We start from the raw sequence: 19,728 nt of genomic DNA, 5'->3' as shown, positions 1-19,728 counted from the left end.
TAAATGATTTGCTTATGAGAGGAAATGTTCTCAGCTATGACTCTGTTTTAGAAGGAAACTGTGGCCACAGCTATAACCATCTCACTGTTTCTCCTTGCACATTTAGACATAGAGGTGGCCTCTATAAAAACCAGACCTCCTTCAATGATGACACCTCTATCCACTATGTAAGAAACATGAGTAGATCTGGCAAAACCATCATTTCTCCAATCTCTTGGCTTATCAACAGAAAGCATACTAGAAGAAACCTCACACAACATCAGACTAGGTTAATGCATTTATGGTAAAAGCACATTTTGAGGAGCTGGAGTATGAGCCCAGTGACAGGAGGACTTGCTAATATACCCTTCTCAATCATACAGTTCTTCTCAGTCCTATTCATGCACAGCTTAGAAGTCCCACCACATGGGAACTTGAGTGTAGAGAAGTAAGCTTTAGTGTCTTCATTACATACCAGGGAGTCTTAACATTTAGTTGATAGACTATTCATTTGAATGAAGCAAGAATAGAAGGATATTGGAAGATTTACAGTTTCCTAAACCCATGTTGATTTCACGTTTCTAAAACCTGGTCATAATGAAGTGTTCACATTTGTGATCCCAAGTTTGAAGGCCTGGGGCAAGGAAGTGAGGGCTTCAGGTATATTCTGAACTACTGATCTTAGACTTGGTTCTGCTGCAAGAATTGTAACCACTTGGCATGTGACTTGCTGAGGATCAAGAAAGTGATGTTCAGTGGACAGGAGGTGCTACCTGTACATATAGCTTCTGCTATGGGCATTCTTTACAAAAAGACAGAGATAGGAAGAGAGTTATGTTTAAATGATATAATTTTTTTTCAGTTTCACAATAAACCTTTTCATGACATACACATTTGTTTTCTTCCATCTGTCCAAATTCTCATATGCTTCTTAGCTTCTTTCTGCATTGATGTGATGCTAGCTCATAGACATTTTGTTTTTTAGTTGGTTCTCTGACATTGCTCCTAAAATATCAGCTAGAACTTCTTTGTTCAATGGCAACTTAAACTCCAGCAATCTCGTCTAAAGCTGGAGGGGAACTGGGCTTTGTTGAATTTATTGATGTGTCAGTTTCCAACATCGGGCTTTTTAAAAGAAATTTAAGAATAATTTTGCCAGTGTGAAATTTTTTACTTTCTGTAGTGACTTTAGATACCTAAGAATAACTCAGCTGCATTTATTTTGCAACATAAACATTGGCTGTGTCTAACTAGCAGATCTTCCCTTGATCTGGGCTGTTTTTCCTGCCCTATTATACACCAAAGAGTTCCCCGAATGGCTTAGGAGTTGGTAAGCTTGTTGGAAGAACACTCTCCTGGGACTAAGGAGGTTCTGGGAAATGTTACCATCTTGTCACTAAAATATGGTGAAAATCACCTGGAAAATAAATTAAATCAAACAACTGGGCTACCCCCTAAATCTACCAGATTGAAATATTTCAGAGGAACAGCAGCTTTTATTTTAAAACTAGAGGCCCAGTGCACGGGATTCATACACTGGTGGGGGGCATGGCCTGTGGGGATCAGCCCACTGTGGGAGTGCAGGTCATCCAGGTCAGCTGAGCGTCTGTGAACCTGCTCTCTGAGCAGCTGCTCCCTGGTCCAGCATCTTCCATGGAGCCAGAGCACTCGCTTCTCTAGGGGGCCCGGTCGAGGCTGGGCCCAGGGACAATAGCACTGAGAGGTAGCAGAGTAAGCCTCAGTCCCTTGGCAGCCAGGAACCTACCTCCCAGGCTCCGGGGTCAGCTCTGCGAACCCAGCAGCAGTGGTGCTTCATGGCCTGCAGGCATCTGGAGGAGGCAGCAGGAGGCGAGGAGGAGATAGCAGGAAGCGAGGAGGAGGAACCTGGGGCGAGGAGGTGAGGATCGCAGCCCGGGTTCCTGCCTGTCGGCCCATGGTTCGCAGTGGGAGCAGCCACTCATTCTAATCAGTCAAGCAGTGCTCCCACTGTGGTAGCACACTGAGCACCAGGGGGCAGCTCCTGCATTGAGCATCTGCTCCCTGGTGGTCAGTGCACATCATAGCAACTGGTCTACCAGTTGTTCTGGTCATTCCTCCATTTGGTTGCTGAGCTTTTATTATATAGACCTAGAGGCCTGGTGCATAAAATTTGTGCACTGGGGGGGGGAGGGTGCCTCAGCCTGGCCTGCACCCTCTTGCAGTCCAGAACCCCTCAGGGGATGTCCACCTGCCGACTTAGGCCCCCGGGGAACGGGCCTAAGCAGACAGTTGGAAATCCCTCTCACAATCTGGGACCCCTCGCTCCTTACTTCCCGCCTGCTCACTGCTTATTACCACTCAGCTCACTGCTACTTAGCACTGCCATGGAGGCAGGAGAGGCTCCCCCCACTGCCACTGTGCTCACCAGTGTGAGCCCTATCTTTCTGTGTAGTTTTCTGTAGACCAACTGCTCTCTTCCTTCTCACTTAGGGCGAACAGCATGTGAGGGCAGAGTGCACTGTTGTGGAACGCAGAGGGCTGCCCGGAGCTGAGAGGAGTGGCCGGGCCCACGGGGTTAGAGGTGGGCGCAGAGGACGCTATCTCACCCAATTGTGGTGTGGGCTGGCTGGCCTTCATCTTCCTGATCCCATGCAGGAAGGGACTGAGCAGGGTGTCGGCCTCTCCATTCTCCATCCTTCCGTCTGTGACACCTGTCACCCTTGCCAGGCATCCCCCAAAGTGAGTTCAGCTCAATCCCTGAATGTAAAAGGGCACGGGTGGGGGAGTGGGGCTTTCACTCTAGTGCCCCCTGATTCCCAGCAACAGGACCTGGTCGAGAGGACCTGATCTCAGGATGGTGGCCACAGCTGCAGAACATAGATCTGTTTCAAGAAGAGTTGGGAATACAGACTTTCATATGAGCCCCTATTCCAAAAGGTGGCAGTTTATTCACATTGTGGCAAAGACACCTTCAAGAGTAACATAAGTGGGTAAAGTCAGGGCCAAATCAGGCCATTTCCTCATCCAATCTCTCTGAGGCGTGTGGACAGAACCAAGTCTCAGCTCTTCGCAGGACACTTCTGGGATTTTTTTCTTAAGCCTAAAGGACAGTAGTCTGTCTCTGTTCTTGTTCTTGGGGATTTTTTCATCATCGGATAAAAGGATACGTACATTGGGGCAATCCTCTTGAGATACAATATTCCAGTTGCACCCATGTGATGATGATAGCGCCCCTCAGAGGGAGGGAGCCAACAGATGGGGATCAGGGAGTCCTGAAAACCAAAGCGATGACAGATATGCTAAGCCTTTCCTTCACGTGTCTGACACTCTTCTTCAGGCAGCCTGGAGGCCGGGCGTCTGCTGGACCTTTACCACTTGATGTCCTGACAGGCTGACCTGGACCCTACTAGGTGGTGTGCAGGGCCACCTGGACCCAGGGGGAGTTCCCCCCCCCTCCCCTGCCCCAGCCACTCCTGGTGTAGCTCCTGCACATGGCACTGGTCTCCAGGAACCACACCGGGATGGCAGCATAGATGCCTTCCATCTGCCACAGCAGTGCCCTGTCTGCACACCCGTCGTCTGCCTGGGCCTGGCCCCTGCCACTTAGGCATGCCCGGCGCAGGCCAGAACCTCCATGAAGTGGCAGGGAAACTTGCCCCTCTACAGCTTCAGGACCACTTCTGGATGTTCCGAAAGCCGTAAGCAGCCTCAAAGTGTAGCAGAACTTCTCCGTCCCTTTCAAGGGTGACCTCCTGGAAGTCTTTGTTCCTCAGGATGTGGTAGGTGAGCACCCCCACATCCTCGTTGAACAGCTCCTTGGCCATGTGCCTGAAGATGTGTGCCAGGTACCCGTCGGAGCTGGCACCCTCACGGAGCCTCACCTCCTTCTCCTCCATGTCTCCAAACAGAGTGTCCACGGTGGTGTCATTCGAGGCAAAGTCATTTTGCTCCATTATCTGGACAATTTCACCTGAGGTTAACATGCGGTCAGCACCCTGGGAACTGTGTAAAGCTGTGGGAACACCTTCTCAAAGGGCCTCCAGTTTCTTGTCATAACCCGGAGCCACAATGACGTGGAAAATCTTGTCTGGGGACAGGTTCTGCCGTCTGGTGAAGTAATCCTTCACCAGAGAGCCCATGACCTGCTAGGGAGACTTGGCCATTCAGAGGTGGGGATGATGGGGTGACCCAGTATAGGCTCTACATATAAGTCCCAGCTGGGGCAGGCAGAGGTCATCATGGGTAGCCAGGGCTCTTCCTCGCGGTGCTGGCAGTACCAACGCACAAATTCCTTCTGACTCTCCAGGATGCTGAAGTCCGCAGCTATCTTCATGTCAAGGACAGTGCGCCCCAAGGCTTTTGAGGAAGCTGCAGAGCCTTCTGGATGCATCAATGACACAGGCTGAATTTAGCAGCAAAATAAGGCAGAGACTAAGGACACACAGACACTGCCAGCACCTTGTGCTGTGAGGTATCATTTCTTGTTAAGGTTCAGAACAGGGAAGAAGTCCTTGGTGTTCTGTTGAGAAACTTGGACTCCTTCCTCTGCGGTCACACAACTGTCACACGCCAGGCAGTCACTCAGAAAAATCTTGGCATTGGGCACCTTATGGAATTCTCCCTTCTCTCCATTCTCCTGAGCCAGACTCCGGACGTTGACTGCAGTATTCTCTTGGTCATCGGTTTTTGTTTTTCTTCCTATATTCCTTCCGTTTGCAGTGATCACACTTCATCTGGAGTGGGGCAGGTGGGGGCTGGCTCAAGTGACTTGGAGAAACCACAGGGAGAGCAGTCAGTCACTGCTGGTCGCCCCTGGTGCTGCTGGAGATATCCTTTCTTCCTTGTGGAGCATCTAGGGAGGGGAAGTGGCCACAGTGCTCAAGACCGAGTTCCAGGAGGCAGCAGCGCTGTTGGGATCATGCTGAAGGCGCTGGTCCATTGGTACCTGGCCTGTCCTCTGGAGATTGAACCTACAGGGCTACTAAGGAAGCCAGTCCCTAGTTCCGCCCCGCCTCCACCACTGATTGATTGGAGACTGAGGGCCAGGAGGAGGGACCAAGAGGCCTGCCTTCCAGCTGCTCGCCAGTCCCTGTGCCACTCACTCCGGTTCCCTGTTAACTATCCCCTGATCAATGGGAGCCTGTGGTCTGGGAGAGGGACCAAGCGGTCTGCCTCTGCCCGCTCATCAGTTGCTGCTGCCAGAGATTCACTGGAGCCTGAGGGACCCCGGTTCCCCCGTTAGCCAGCCCCTAATCAGTGGAGCCTGAGTGCCAGGGGATGGAGCTATCCTCCGTTCATTCATGACGGACCCAGGATTTTTATATATTAGGATGTTTTTCAGCTAGTGGTTTAGAATGATTAGACCGATTACTCTCAAGGATCTTTTTCCAGCTAGAATATGCCAAAGTACAAGTTCATATTTATTCTCTCTAATGTGGAAAAGGCTCTTCTAAGTGAGCCCTTCTCAACAAACATATAATTGGCCTCCTAACAAGGGATTAGGAGCCTCCTGTGGTGTGGGGTGTATTGTCTCTAGAATGTACCAGAGTGGCCACCACAGCTTTCCTACTGATAAGCATTTGTCTCTTCAGTCCCATAATTCCCTTTGACCTAATGAGTTTGATCATGTCTAAATAAAGTGTGTAACTTCAACTCACATGAAATATCCAGGGGAGTTACTAGTCAGCTTTCTGTGGCATCCTGTGTACAGTAGGGGCCTTTGGCTCTCCTTAAGAAAGCATTTTAATATATTTCTAATATCCTTATTGTAGTAATCATTGTGTTAAGACATGTGCTTATATAACTCCATGCATGAGGTATATTTAATATATAAGTAAAAGTCATCAACATATACAATTGACTCATTATCTTAGTAATTATTGTAGTCAGATTGTGAAAGAAAGACAACAGATTACCCCTTGGTTCAGGTATAATTATATTGGTTCCTGAAAAACCTTTTGAGAATGAAGTGCTCAGTCATATGAAGCAAATTAGTTCTCCCTGGGCATGAGGGCACCATTTAGCCTGGCTGCAGGTGATGGCGTCCTTATTGGTACCCGGTTGTCCTTGGGAGCCAGTTTCCATCACCCACCAGGGCATTGGATATACAGATATGTGTTACCCACAATGTCACCATAATCTCCTGCCACTGACAAAATTATTTTTTTGAGAAAATAGAAAATGAATCACTATAATAAAATTAATTGCTGAAGATACTAACCACCTTCATATCTACTGCTGTCCAGAATTTTACTCTGAAAACAATTAGAGCAGATGGGCTGTGTGTTTGACAGTCCAAATTGAGCTACAAATGACCTGAGCATGCCTCAGCTAAGCACAGGGCAAGGTAGGAATGTATTAAGTTGAGTAATCATCTCATATGTTTTACTGCTTGGTTCAGTGACATCTACAAAGTTCATTTTTCTAAGAAGTTTCTTCTCTTTTCAAATTTAAACTCAAGGGAAATAGCATCCATATGTTCCTGATTCATTTGCACCAACTCATCAAAACGTTCTTTTCTTTGTAACTTATTGAATGTCTACAGAGGATTTTGACTGTTTTTTATAAGTTCTTATAAGCCTTTCTGTCTAGAGGCAGGAAATGGCCATTTGCCAGCAGGGAGTGAGCCCCCAAATAGTCACGTTCTATTCAGGAAGCAAAGAAAAAAGAAATTGCATTCCTCATTTTTGAAATATATTCGCCCCTTAGAGGATGGGGATAACTGTATACTCTGGAATGTATTAGTAAATTTATTAAATGTGTAATAAAAGGAATTGCCTGATGTATTTGCAGCAGGAATGGGATTTAAATTGCTCCCTCCACCATTATCTTTCCTGTGAAACTCCTTAATGCATTGGTTTACCGGAGCATGTAGAGCCTCAAACTAAGTGAAATGTGAAGCATATTCATTGTGCATAGTAGAGGTTATTTGTATCTGTGTGTGTGTTTAATCCAAGGGAAAGCCTTGATAAAAACCCATTGACCGAAATCATGTTTTACATTGTTTCGTACAGTGATGAAACTGAACATGCATGAAGCCTGCACATCTGTCTCATGCAGGTTCTTTTTTGATCATGTTAATAGGCTTTTACCTGAATTTCATTCGATTCTAAAGTAAGGTTCAAGCCTTCATCTTCACACCCCATCTGGTAATAAACATGGGGACTGGAAACCAGCCCTGTGTGCAGAGCTCCACCCAGGTTCCAGGTATGGCCCCGGACTGAAGTTGGGCAGCTTTCAGCTATTGCCTCAATTAGAGAGCCTATTCTAGAATCTAGGACAAACCAGAAAAAAAATGAAGATTCCTGGAAGCTCATCCCCTTGCATGAGCTTTTGACTTGTTGACTCCTAGCTGGTGTGCTCAGTGCTTCTTCATCCCTTTGCCCACCTGGCCTTCTATTTACCTGCACAGACTCCTGTGATTTTTAATCAAGGTTTTTAGGTAGATACACTATTTATTTAGATAAATCTACTTTTAAATTATTTGATTTTAATCTGGCTGATGATGTCAATATTTCTATTTTCAGTTCTAAAGTCTGATGATACTAATTTTTATTGATTTTTGTGTATGTGGTTTTGTTGGGTTTTTTTAGAGAGAGGAAGGGAGAGGAAGAGAGAGAGAGGGAAACATTGATGTGAGAAACATCAATTGGCTACTTCCTGCACGCACCCTCCTTGGGATCAAGCCTGGAACTTGGACATGTGCCCTGACCAGTAATTGAACTGGTGACCTTTTGATACATGGGACAATGCTCAAATACACTGGCTGGGGCTGATGAGGTTTTTTTAAATGTTTATTTTCATATATAAGCGCTTTCAAAAAGAAAAGCAAGTTCCTCAGAAAAATCTTGGCAGTGTAGATTCACGTGTAATTCTTTCAAAAGCATCCCAGTCTTCATTAATGTATTTAACACACACTTACTCAGTAGCTAGTATGTCTTGTGTACTGTTTATATAAAGATGGTTGAGACATAGTTCTTAAACTATTAGAGGAGACAACACAGTTATTACACAATAATGTGGTAAATGCCAGAACAAATGATGCCCAGAGTACTGAGAGGCACCACGTAGAGAGAATAGACAAGGAAGGCTCCTGCTGCTTCCTGACTTAAGTGGACAAGTACCCAAGGCCTGCACACTCTCCCCAGGACTTTAATTCTCCTGGGAGTAAAATCCAAACGCCTCACCTACAACACGAGCACTCAACCCATGGTCCCCACACTCTTAGGAGTTCTCCAGGAGTTCATGAAAATAAAAGCAATTATTGTCATTACCTTCTAACTGCAAGTTAGCACTTCCTTTTGACATGACTGTAGCCCCAAACCACAGCGGTATCAGCAGTTCTTGTGACTTTGTTATCAGTAGAAATCACAGATATTTCCCATCACATTACAGTTGCTATAGAAATGTCAAAACACTACCCGTGACTTCAAATAACCCCTAGATCTTATTTTCATGTGTCAGTAAAGAAGCATGCAATATTGCCGTAGCACACACTGATTTCAGGTAATTATCTCAATAAAATGGTTTCCTTTGTAATCTTTTGTATTTTTATTTGTTTAAAATCTTGATATATATTCTGAGAAGAATATGTAGGCTCCACTCAACTGCTAAATCAGTCCATGACACCGAGGAAAAGTCTCTCTGGTCCCACCCATTCTGTTCATCCCTGGCTTGCTACTCTCCAGTCTCATTGACTTCCTCTTTGAATCCACCTAGCATGCTCATGCTTCAGGCCACCACCACATAGGTGCAGAGGTGACAAACAGCCTGGATGGAGGGTTTATAGGAAACAGCCTGACGGTGATGTAGCCAGTGTCCACTGGCCTTCCTGCCCTCTCAGGACTCATTAGCAGGCACAAAGCAAGCTCAGTGTGACATTTTTGAAGAGTAGAAAATACAATTTGAAAAAGCCATTGATCTCAACAGACCTGGAAAATGCTAATGGAACAGGTTGCTTAGTTATATCTCGTTGCCTGACCCAGCTGCCTGGTTCACCAAGGAAAGATGAGCTGACATTATTTGCATAATGTGCAGGCACAAACTATCAAAAGTCTGGATATTAATAGAGCTGGCAACAGACATTCTTTTCAAAGGCACACATGATAAAGTGAACCCCTGCGAGAACTTGTATCACACAATTTTGGGTACTTGAAGAGCATGCTTTATGAGAGGGGAGAAAGGTAATGGGTTCATTACTGCCAGAATGCAGTGTCTTGACACACAGCTTGAGATGTCTGAGTCTGACATTTAATAGCCGAGATGATAGTGGCCAAATACTTCTAGAGGTCAAATCCATGCACACAGAGTTCTTGAAAAGGTGAGAAATCACTGAGATCTCTAATGACAAAGCTGATGAGGAGATTGATGAAATGGTAGTGGCAATAGTTCGAGCCTCCAAAATAGCTTACAAATGATTTATCCCAGTGGCAGCAAAGCCAATTGACAATAGCAGAGTGCTAATTAAATACCAACCACTGGGAAAATACAGGAATATCTTTTGGCTCTGTGTTTGCATTTTGGTACTTTTATGCAGAGGCCAAATTATTTTCCAATAATTATTCCTTCTAGACTTAAAACTTATGTGCTCCCATTCCTTTTCTCTTTTTTCTCACTATCCTGCATGTTTGACTTAAAACCACAAAGAAGATGAGGAAAGAAGAAAGTGGAGGAGATTAGAGGTGAAGAAAGATGGAAAGTTGACAGGAAGACAGGGAGGGAGGAAAGAAGCCCTGTGCGTTCTGATAATGTTACACGAGAAACACTTCCATTCCTTTCTAGTCAGTGGCTAATGAGGATAACATAATAACTACCATTTATTAAGATCTTATCCAGGCTTCCATTTTGTTCAGTGCTTTATATAGACTAAGAGTGTTTATTATGTACTTGGGACCAGGCAGATAGAAAGTTAAACTTTCACTTGAAATATGCTATCTTATTTAAATAAGTTTGAGAATATCCATAAAACAAGTTCTGAAAGGCCTTTCATGTAAAAGCAGTTTTAAGAGTTATAGTTTGCTAAGAAATACAATTAACATAATTTAAGGAAAACTATTAAGTAAATAGCATTTAAATGTGTATTCAAGTGAGCTCTTATGAAAGAGAAAGGGTCTTGCTCCTAAAACAAGTGAAGTGCCAAGTGACCTCAGTTTGGAAAGCAGTGGAAATGAGCTGGAAGAAATAGGCCTCCTGTAGTTGGAGGGACTCGACCTGCTTCAGTCCTCTTTCTGGCTTGTCTAGGTAGGTTACAGCATTCTTAGAGGCAGGGACTAAGGACGGGGGCTGCAGAGTATAGATGAGGTCGGTGTGCACAATAGATAGTTTCAGTATCTGAATCACCTATAATTGATTGCCAAGGGCTAGCCTGCAAAGGCTCTTGAGGCAAAGGCGAGGAGAAGCCGGGAACTGTACACAATGCCGAAGAAGCTATCCTATTGGAGTCAGGGGAAGAGATGAGTCAGAAAGAAACATTTCAATCAATTCCATCAAATGCAATGAGAACTGGACAAATGCTACAATAATAGAATGATTAGTGACATAAGTAAGCAAACGTTTCTTTAAACAGCTTGTTGAATGGGAATGGTCAATTTTGTCAGTTACATAGGTTACATTTGGTGATGTAAAGATGTTTTATGGGTAAAACCCAAATTGGGTAGGGAATAAATACATTTTCATATGAATCTCGGGAGAAGAACCTACCTAGTAATTTGGTGAGGCATTTAAATTGGGCAAAGTATCCCCAGGGAGTAGGAATGGCATGGAGACTTTTTCCAACATGTTGGAATGAGACTTCCTGGAGCCAGTGAACCAAAGTTAATATAACGGCTATTGCATAAACAGGGCACTCATCCCCTTTGTTTCATTTGACACCAACACTGATAATAGTGACAACGCCTAGTGTGACACTGCATGCCATGGCCAATGTACACAGGTGATTTCACTCTTTTTAAGGTATAATGGGACCCTTGGAGCATCTAGATTTTCCTCTAATAACAAAGATCTGCAGTTTCCATGACAGTTGAGACTGCAAAGATAAGGACAGACTCAACAGAGGAACTGAAAGATTCAGTTGGCCTGAGGCACCCCATGTTGCTCTATGGGACTGTTGGAAATCAGGTGGATATATTCTACACTATATACCCCCAAATGTCTAAGCACCTGTTTAATAAAAAGCAAGTTAGGGCTTAGATTGCCCCTGAGAGATCCCTTCTTTTTGTTACTTGAACTAATATCCTGGCCTAGATCTTAGCAATATCCACATGCCCATCTTCCCACTAGTGTTTTGTTTCTTTGTTTTAAATGCTGTTTTTATTTATTTTATTTGTTTTTTAAATACGTTTTTATTAATTTCAAAGGTGGGAAGTGAGAGGGAGAGAGAGATAGAAATATCAATGATGAGATAGAAGCGTTGATCAGCTGCCTCTGGCACACCCCCCTACTGGGGATCAAGCCTGCAAAACAGGCATGTGCCCTGATGGGGAATGGAACAATGACCTGTGTCATGGGTCAATGCTCAACCACTGAGCCACACTGGCCAATCCCCACTAATTCTTGACAATAGATTTGGAAGTCCTGCCATGAGTCAAACATAGATCTCACTAGAGTTTTTAATTCTGGAGCCAAAACCCCCAACTTACAGATTTATATTCTGTTCCTCATCAGATACAATTAATGGCAAATGGGTGGTTAAACCAGAGGGAAGGGACAGCAAGAACAAATATATAATTAGGTGTTTCCTGGCTGTGTGCTTTGTGGATAGGCCTGTGGATTTTCTCTTGCATGACTCGCCCTAATTGTGTCAGCAGCTTCCCACAGCAGAGAACTGGGCTAAATTTGATCCATGGACTTGAAGTTCGAGGTGAGGAATTATGCATCTCCAAGAACAATTATAAGTATAATTAAGAGTGGGTTGGTTTTTCTTTCAGCTTGCCTTCTTGTTTCTCAGTGAGCATGACAGGGGTTTTCATTAATAATAAAGACATTCTGGAGATGTAGAATTAGGAACTGGTTGACTGTAGTTAATTGGCATATTATTGTATTTCCATAAATTCTATCTGGGACTGCTGTGAGTAGATTTAAAGCTGCGAGGAAGACATAAAATGTACAGCCCTTTACAATGAAGTTGTTTTAAGCTTGAAGTTTTTGTGTTTTAGTGACTTTGGAACAAGATAAGTATTAACTTGAGGGTTTTATTTTGGAGAATGCTAAAGTAATGGACACGATAAGAGTTTCTGGTGGATTTTCATAAACTTCTATTGGAGCGAGGGGACAGATTGTATTTTGAAATTGTATAAAAATAAAAATGAGAATGTGACTCACATTCACTTTCTGCTATCTCTAGGGTAGTCCATTCACCTCATTACTGTACAAACAAACCAAAATTATTGATGATAAATCCAATAGTACACATAATTAGGGTATGCTAATTGCAGAACTTTAAAGAAACTAACAAAGCTCAAAATAAGCAGCATTCTCATTTTATAAACAGTGATCACGATTAAATGAAGATTTTCTTTGGAGTGCTATCTACACTGAATTTTAAGTGAAAGTTCAAGCAGCCAAATCAATTCTTATACAATTCTTTAGTGCAGCTTTATTTGGAAATGTCTTGGGGCCACTGGCCCCCTCAGTAGAAAGAAGAACACCAGAATGGGGTCAGAGACCTACTAAATGGAGCCCTTTGGCAAGTTGCTGAAGATTTCTGAGTATTAGTTTGTCCATCTTTGAAGAGAGGAAGATACACTATTTAAGGTGCCACACCCTATGCGCTTCCCACACCTCACTCTGGTCCTGGCACACTTAAAGAGGTAGCACACAGAAAACCCTATCATAATGCCTAGATCATATTGAGCATCCAAAAATGTTCATCCCTGTTTGCTCCACCTGTCTCATAAGTATCTTTTGAAAAGTACATAAGAGAAAGTATGTGAATGTGCTTGTGAAGTGCTATACAAATGTTAGCTGTGCTAAACTACTAACCACTCATTGTGGTTATTAGTTATATTTCTATTATCATTAGCAAAGATGTGAATGTGGATATATATATACAGTAGAGTTGGTGAAATGAAATAATGTGTATTAATTAATATGTTGAAGATAACTCATTAAGGCAGGATTGAAGTTATTTCTTATTTCTAAATACAAATTAGGGATGTGCTTGCTAGGATTGTGTTCTCTTGCCTTGTGACAGTAGAGATGGTATCCTCTTGATGTTTCATTTGATGATCAGTCCAGAAATATGAGCATACAGTGATTTGAAACCAAAATAAAAATGAAAAAATAGCCAGAGTTGGGAGAAAATCAGGACTGAACATTCTCTAGTCTTGGAGAGTGTAGTCTGCCTGCTGGTAACTGGCGCTAACTGCCTGCTGGGTGGAGGGGAGAAACTTGAACAGTTACAGTTTAACTTGGGACAGATGGGTGAGCAGGCAATGAACAGGCCTGACATTCTTCCCACCCAGATGTCAATTCATTTGGGTGAGAGCCATAATAAAAACGGACCATCTATAGTGATCTCTGGGTTGGCCTTAAGCACCCTTTGAAGGATTCTTAAAGATTAGCCTCACTTCATATGAATTAAAAGCTAAATTTATTCATAGAAAAGAAAGATTTTGCCATGAGAAGGATGTGTTTCATCACATGAATGGTGATAGACAATTTGGGTCAAGTTCAAAATGTACTTTTCAAAAGTAAATACACAAAGAAAAGCTGAATTCTGAACCATCTGAGTTTTAGACGTTTTATGTTTCATTCTGAATTTGCAGTCAGGTTCAGTGGCTCAAGAATGCTGTTGGAAGAGACATGTCTGGGGCAGACAAAGGACTGATTTGGGGCACAGTTGACTGCTGTCTTTCTTTGTTCAGGGAGAGTTGTTTTGTCAGGGCATTGGACATCAGCAGGAAGAGAAGTTGTGCATGCATGGCATTTGGGAATGTGCTACTCAGAAGCTCTCCCAGGCTGTGCTGCAGTATTTAGAGCAGTGGAGAAATGGGGAGCTTTTGCTAAGTCATTGATAACTGTTCTCGGGACTGTTCACTTAACATATACAAGCCAACTCAGATCTCTCCTGTGGTTTAGAATCAACTGGAGGGTGAAAACCTGTTATACTGTGGCTAAGACTTATCTTTTTTAAAATCTATTGTCTAGCCCTAACCAGTTCGACTCAGTGGATAGAGCATCAGCCTGGAGACTGAAAGGTCCCAGGTTCGATTCCGGTCAAGGGCATGTACCTTGGTTGCAGGCACATCCTCAGTAGGGTGTGTGCAGGAGGCAGGTGATCGATGTTTCTCTCTCATCGATGTTTCTAACTCTCTATCTCTCTCCCTTCCTCTCTGTAAAAATCAATAAAATATATATATTAAAAAAATAAAAATAAAATCTATTGTCTAAAGTTTTACATATGTCTCTTTTTCCCCAATTGACCCCCCCACCAGTCATTCCCACCCTGGGCAAGCCCCTACTGCCCCAGTATCTGTGTCCATTGGTTATGCTGATATGCATGCATACGAATTTTTTGGTTGCTCTCTAACCTCCCCCACCCCCTACCATTTTTCTCTGGATCTATTCTTGTTCATCAAATTATGTTGATCATTATATCCCGCATATAATTGAGATCATGTAGTATTTATCTTTCTCCCGCTGGCTTATTTCACTTAGCATAATACTCTCCAGGTCCATCCATGCTGTGGCAAATGGTAAAAGTTTCTTCTTTTTTATAGCAGCATAGTATTACATCGTGTAGATGAAAGACAGTTTTTTAATCCACTCATCTGCTGATGGGCACTTAGGTTGTTTCCAAATCTTAGCTATTGTAAATTGTGCTGCTATGAACATAGGGGTGCATATATCCATTCTGATTGGTGTTTCTGGTTTCTTGGGATGTAGTCCTAGAAGTGGGATTACTGGGTCAAATGGGAGTTCCATTCTCAACTTTTTGAGGAAACTCCAGACTGTTCTCCACAGTGGCTGCACCAGTCTGCATCCCCACCAGCAGTGCACAAGGGCTCCTTTTTCTCCACATCCTCGCCAGCACTTGTTTGTTGATTTGTTGATGATAGCCATTCTGCCAGGTGTGAGATGGTATCTCTTTGTTGTTTTGATTTGCATCTCTGGGATGATTAGTGACTTTGAGCATGTTTTCATATGTCTCTTGGCCTTCTGTAAGTCCTCTTTCGAAGAGTGTCTATTTAGGTCGTTTGACCATTTTTTGATTGGATCATTTATCTTCCTTTTGTTAAGTTGTATGAGTTCTCTGCAAATTTTGGAGATTAAACCTTTATTGCAGGGGTGGGCAACCTTTTTGTGAGTGCATGCCAAAACCAGCAAAATCTCTGACTCAAAATTCTTCTGCGTGCCAACCCTAATTTTTTGAGAACATGTTACACCTACTTGATATCTCTGAAGTGTACATATGTGAAGAACCTTGAAGAAATAATAAAATTCATTTGAGCGACAAAAACACAGTATATAATGATGAAAAATACATTTATTTTTTAATGTATACATGTACACTGATAGTCCGACAGAAAACTTTATGACTCCGTTTGATATTATCAATGGGACTTTTGCTGCTGCATCACTGATGACAGAGATTTTACATCAGGTTTACATTTTGTGACCTTCAGAGAAATGCACGAGCTACTACTTTCATCCATCAGGCTACTCCTATTACAAGACTTAACAAAATTCATCTATGAGAACAAAGATTCACAAGCATATGTGGATGAAACCAAAACACTGGTCGGATCTAGGAAGGCAGGAAGAGTTAAGGCAGAGGCATAGAAATTGCTCTTCCCCTCTCTCATCAATCCATGTCTATCTATGGTCTTTAAGATAACTTGTTATGTAAAATTATTTATTCATCTAAGGTGCACCTACACTGAATTTATCTGAAAAATAAAAAAGTCACCGAAACCGGTTTGGCTCAGTGGATAGAGTGTTGGCCTGCGGACTGATAGGTCCCAGGTTCGATTCCGCGTAAGGGCATGTACCTGGGTTGCGGGCATATCCCCAGTGGGAGATGTGTGGAGGCAGCTGATCGATGTTTCTCTCTCATCGATGTTTCTAACTCTCTATCTCTCTCCCTTCCTCTCTGTAAAAAATCAATAAAAAATATTTTTTAAAAAAGTCGATATTAAGAAAAAAATTGTAAATGGAAGATTATAAGAGAAGGTTTCGCGTGCCAGCAAAAGTTACTGGCATCCATGTTTGGCACGCGTGCCAGGGGTTGCCCACCCCTGCTTTATCGGAACTATCATTGGCAAATTTGTTCTCCCATGCAAGTGGGCTTTCTTGTTGTTTTGTTGATGGTTTCTGTTGCTGTGCAGAAGCTTTTTATTTTGATGTAATCCCATTTGTTTATTTTCTCCTTAGTCTCCCTTACCCTAGGAGCTGTGTCTGTAGAGATATTGCTACAACACATACCTGCTATTTTGCTGCCTATGGAATCTTGTAGGATTTTTATGGTTTCTCGTCTTACATTCAAGTCCTTTAGCCATTTTGAGTTTGTTTTTGTGTATGGTGTAAGTTGATCATCTAGTTTCAATTTTTTGCATGTATCTGACCAAATTTCTCAGCACCATTTATTAAAGAGGCTGTTTTGATTCCATTGTATGCTCTTGCCTCCTTTGTCAAATATTAATTGAGCATAATGGCTTGGGTCGATTTCTGGGTTCTCTGTTCTGTTCCATTGGTCTACATGTCTGTTCTTGTGCCAGTACCAGGCAGTTCTGAGAACTGTGGCTTGGTAATATAGCTTGATATCTGGTATTGTGATCCCTCCAACTTTGTTCTTCTATCTCAGGATAGCTGTGGCTATTTGGGGTGATAAGACTTATCTTTATTCTTCCTTCATGGAAGTCATTTTCATAACTAACGTTCAATCTAAATGTAGAATAACAGTAGCTAACAGGTACTGAGTCTTTGCACTGTGCCAGGCCCTATTCCAAGTTATTTATGTCTCAACATTTTATAAATCTAAAAATTGAGGCCGTGGTTAAGAAATATGTCCAAGCTGGTAAATGTCACTTCTGTATATTCTGAAACCAGTAGTCTTGGCCTTGGCTCACATACAGAATGATACAATAACCTTGAAATCTTCTGTATATGTGCACATACCTATTTAATTTTGAAGAAGAGTGAAGAGATATTAACTTGAATAGAAGGAGTTTGTATTGAGCTTTTTCCTTTCTTTACTGAATATTAAAGGTCAGAGTAACAGAGGTAACATCACCAGGCTTATCAGGATCTCAGATTTGATGCTTCTGCCTGCGGAAGATTTGTAGATCAGGACTCTCAAACTCCAGCCATTCCAGGGGCCAAGAAATGCTGTGAGAGTAAGTGAAGTAGGCTGCGCAGAGTTTTTACTAAACATCAAGCATCTCTTTGGCTCAGTTCCAGATATTGACTGCCAGGAAGTATTAGCCAACTTGGCCTCATGGTCTAATTTTTTTCTGAAGAAGACAGACATTGAGATTTTGGGAGGAAAAAATCAATTTTACAAATCTTAAAAACTAATTTAAAGACTTTAAAAACTATAGTGTAAATCAACACAAACATATCTATGGGCCAGATATGGTTTCTGGAATGTCGTTTCATGATAATCTCTATTCTAGGTGAATGTTGAGTCACCTACAAGGGTTTTTTTGTTGTTGTTGTTCTCCTTTCAAGAGTAAGGGGAGTTGGTAACTATGGGAAACCTGAGGGCAGAGGAATTGTCTAAAGAAAGACAGTTATTATGTAATGCCCAGTTATAGCTCTGCATGCTTTCTAGTCAAGATGGGTTATATCTTTGCACTGTACAATATGGTGGGCATTAGCTACATTTGAATATTAAAATTAAATAAAATTAATATTTCTTTATTTTTATTTTATTGTTGGTAGTATTAAAGCTGTCCCCCAGCCCCCACCCTCACCTTTACCCACCTCCTCCCAGCCCTTGCCCAACCCAGGCCTTTACCACACTATTGTCTGTGTCCATTGGTTATGCATATTTGCATATAAGTTCTTTGGTTAATTCTCACACACACACTCTGATATATATCAGTCTGTTCCATGTTTCCATGCCTCTGGACCTGTTTGTTCATCACTTACTAGTGAGATCATGTGATATTTGCCTTTCTCTGATTGGCTTATTTCACTAAGCATTATACTCTCCAGGTTCCTGCATGCTGTTGCAAAGAGTAAGAGATCCTTCTTTTTATGACTGCATAGTATTCCATTGTGTAAATGTTCCACAGCTTTTTTATACACACATCTACTGATGGGCACTTGGGCTGTTACCATAAATTAGCTATTGCAAATAACACTGCTATGAACATAGGGATGCATACATTCTTTGTGAATGGTGTTTCAGGCTTCTCACTTAACCAACCACATTTCAAACACTCAATAAACACATGTGGCTATTGGTGACCATATTGGACAGAGCAGAATATAACATCATTGCAGAAAGTACTATTGAAAACAATATAGCCCTAGATTTTTGGACTCCAGCAGCCTAGGTTATATGTTCATCAGAGAAAATAAAAAGAGCTCACTAGATATAAATAAATATTACTAAGTCTTTTGGTCTCCATTGGTCTTAAGTGTGAATTTTTAACTCAAGATTTTATTCAAATAAAAGCCTCCTTATTCAGTTCTCTGCAATAATAATAGTAAAACTTAATTAATAGTATTCAGATATCTGCCGATTCAGCATTGTAATGCAGTTGTATGAAATAAGAAACTATCTGAAAGGAAATTTCATTTCACGGAGCCTTGTAAAGCATCATTGCTAAAAGTTTAATGGCGAAAATGAGTTAAAAATAAAATGAGATAAGGTTTATACATTTACTGCATCAGCCAATGAATTCAGTAAATCCATGTAACCATCTGAAGCCAGACTCCTTCCCAGGTTCCTCTATTGTATTCTGGCTTATTTTTTCATCCTCTGGCTTTTCCCTTGACTGTACACACCAAAGTTCCTTGAACTGTGTCCCAACTTTGTACCAATTCCTGCAATTGTGAGCAGGACTTGCTCACAACTCTAGGAGATGTGTTTTTGTCTCACATATATTCCTGTATGCTTTTCTCCCTGGCAACATACCCTATAAGCAGCTCTGATCAGCTCTATTGGCCCAGATAGCTAGACTAAGATTTACTTCTTGCTCTTAAGTGTCTGTCATAACATGTTCTGATCCTGGCAATGTAGCTGTTATGATTGCCTCAGTGGCTTGAGCTTTTTTGTGTTGTTTACGTTTCTCCATTAGTCCACAAATATCTCAGTGTTGAGTCATTTCCAGGTGCCATACTGTCAGTTCTTGAAGATGAAGTGTTTGGTCACTGAGGGAGAAGGAACTCCTGTTACCTCTTGCACTTTTCTTTCAGACCATTCATCACACTTATAATTGGATATTTGATTGGGAAGTGGATGCTTACTCTCTACTGGAATCCTACTAAGAGGTACAAGATCATGTTTGTCATTGCCATTTTATCTCTGACACCTGGCAGAGTTCCTGGCACAGAGTTGGTAGCCAAGAACTATTAGATAAACCTCTGCTTTAGGTAGTATAATTTTCCTTTACAACAGTGTCCAGGATGGGCAAAACATCATTCACATTAAGAAAGATGACATATTTCAAATACATAATTCCCATCCTCTACAGGCTTATGAGGCATTATGGTGTGATTATCGACCAACCTGGTTTCCATTTATTTACACTAATGCACCCAAAGCAATCGAATGAAGAACTGTCAGCATGAATAAGGTCAACCCAACTTGTATGTTTTGCA

The 19,728-nt window shown here is 42.2% G+C and overlaps 1 protein-coding gene and 1 pseudogene across 5 annotated transcripts in view; one reads left to right on the top strand and one right to left on the bottom strand.

Moving 5' to 3' along the window:
- MACROD2 (mono-ADP ribosylhydrolase 2) overlaps nt 1-19,728 on the top strand; it is a 1,902,899-nt gene that overhangs the window by 1,392,129 nt on the left and 491,042 nt on the right. The window lies entirely within an intron of this gene.
- Nucleotides 3,327-4,691, bottom strand: LOC308523604 (nuclear prelamin A recognition factor-like; annotated as a pseudogene). The gene has a single exon. The product of its transcript is annotated as a nuclear prelamin A recognition factor-like (transcript).

This window comes from Myotis nattereri (genome assembly GCF_964212035.1).
Source record: "Myotis nattereri genome assembly, chromosome: 8".
Taxonomy (NCBI): domain Eukaryota; kingdom Metazoa; phylum Chordata; class Mammalia; order Chiroptera; family Vespertilionidae; genus Myotis; species Myotis nattereri.
This window is presented reverse-complemented; position numbering and strand designations above follow the sequence as displayed.